Below are 2404 nucleotides of genomic sequence, written 5' to 3' on the forward strand. Positions count from 1 at the left end.
ATGAAAAAAAGAGAAAGGGAATATATCTAGAAATGGAATTATATAACAAGAAAGAAAGCTATATGAGAGGTGAAGACTAAATGAATACCAAAGTTTAATCAATTGAGAAAAAAAAACATGATAAAAGAAAAGAAAATGAAAAAAAGAGAAAGAAAATATAAGATAGAAAACGAAATATAAGAGAAGAAAGAAAGCTATAAGAGAGATGAAGACTGGTTAAGTACCAAAAAGTTTAATCAATTGAGGATAAACATAAATAAAATAATATGAAAAAAGAGAAAGGAAATATAACTAGATAAGGAAATATATGACAAGGTTGAAAGCTTTAAGAGAGATGAAGACTGACTGAGTGAATGCAATAAAGTTTAATCAATTGAAGTAAAACACAATAAAGAAGAGAATATAAGAAAAAAATAAAACGAGGATAGACTGAGAAGGATCAAGTGTCGTGAACTTTGAAATACTAATCGAGAACTTTCCCTTTCTTTGCAGGTAATAGTTTGATGGATATAAAATTGCCTACCTGTGTTGAAGATGATGATGATGATGAGGGTGATAATGATAAATGTGTTTGTTTGTTTGTTTGTGTGTGAGTGCCAGATAACTCTTTTTTGGGACTGATATTGCACTTTTTTTTTTTGGTAGATTTTTGTCGCGGATTTTGCTCTTTTAAATTTCGTTTTTGCTCGGGGTCTTCTGCCGTGAATAAAGGGAAAATATGAACAAAAAACAAAATAAAGCAAGAAGGAAGACATAAAAAATTAATATATATGAATAACAATTGTAATTCAGTATCCCTTTCAAGCTTACAATCACACGAGTCAACTCACAATCAAAGGAATCAATACAAGGAGAGAGAATGGACAATGAACAAGAATAGGAAACAAGACAAAAAACTAATATATATGAATAACAATTGTAGTTCAGTTTCCCTTTCAACCTTACAATCACACGAGTCAACTCACAATCAAAGGAATCAATACAAGGAGAGAGAATGGACAATGAACAAGAAAACAATAGAAAACAAGACAAAAAACTAATAAATATGAATAACAATTGTAGTATAGTTTCCCCTAGAACCTTACACGAGCCAACCCACAATAACATTAGCAAGAAGAACAAGAAAACGATAAGAAACAAGACAAAAAACTAATAAATATGAATAACAATTGTAGTATAGTTTCCCCTAGAACCTTACACGAGCCAACCCACAATAACAGGAACAAGAAAAGAGGAGAAAAGAAGAGACATAAAAAAATAATCGAGAGTTAGCTTGTGTGTCCCTGGGTCTCATTTCCTTCCCTACCTTCATCAGCTTCACATAATTAAGCGAAGCGGTAGAAGATGATGATTACAGGGAGTCGGAGGAGGAGAGAGTTCGTGGTTCAATGGATTTTAGTTTCCAAGCCGAAGTTCTTAATCAGTTTCCTCTAAGAAGCGATTTTCCTAATGTCAGTCGGGTTGTCGAAGTTGGAGGTTAAGACGTCGGGGAAATGATTTAAGGAGAGACGAGATCGCGTAGGATGGAAGTAATCTGATTGCCTCTTGTTCTAAATGTCGTTATTGAGGTGAAGGTTGTGTTTGATTCCAGTACTGAACACGGAAAACAATACTTGCTTAGATATCAACGAGGTCTATATTTTTTTTGTTTTTTTGTGGGAGAAAGTAATTTGATCGTCCTTCGTCCTACTTCCCGTTATTGAGGTGAAGGTTGTGTTAGTTTCCAGTACTGAACACGAAATACATTACTTGCTTACATGTGGATGTCAACGAGGTCCATATTTTTTTTTTGGGGGGAGAAAGTAATTTGATCGCCTTTTGTCTACTCTGGTCTTCACTAAGTACTTCATCTCCTTCCTCTTTATCCAGCTTTATCCTTAGTCCGTTTCATTTCTAAGTATTTCTTCATCAATCACTTCAGTTTGTTTTCGTTTCCCTTCCGTTTTTTTTTCTGTCCCATCTTCTCTCAATCACCTCTTAACACAAAGCAAGACGTTCCCCTGAAGGATCTCACATCACACACACACACACACGCACACACACAAAAGAAGACGAAAGAGCAAGAAGCAACTGATATTACACCTGGCCGGCTAATGAGCTGAGACATGTGCGCTCCACGGCTTAATTAGGGATCGTCTTGTTATACTCCTTTTGATACCCAGGTAATTAAAGAGCTTCATTTTGCCCCAGGTGACGTCTACATTCACTTTATGCGTCACAGGTAAGACAATTGGACCGAGTTAATTACCGGGGCTACCTGGCGAGGGGACAATAGCATCACGGGCGCCAATTAAGGGCTCCACCTGGCCCACCTGCGCCACCTACACAAACACCTGTCGCTCCCACCATTGCCCTCCATAATTCTGCCAACGCGAACTGACTTGTCGTTCTCTCTCTGTCTCTG

This window comes from Eriocheir sinensis, chromosome 53, assembly GCF_024679095.1.
Source record: "Eriocheir sinensis breed Jianghai 21 chromosome 53, ASM2467909v1, whole genome shotgun sequence".
Classification (NCBI taxonomy): Eukaryota; Metazoa; Arthropoda; class Malacostraca; order Decapoda; family Varunidae; genus Eriocheir; species Eriocheir sinensis.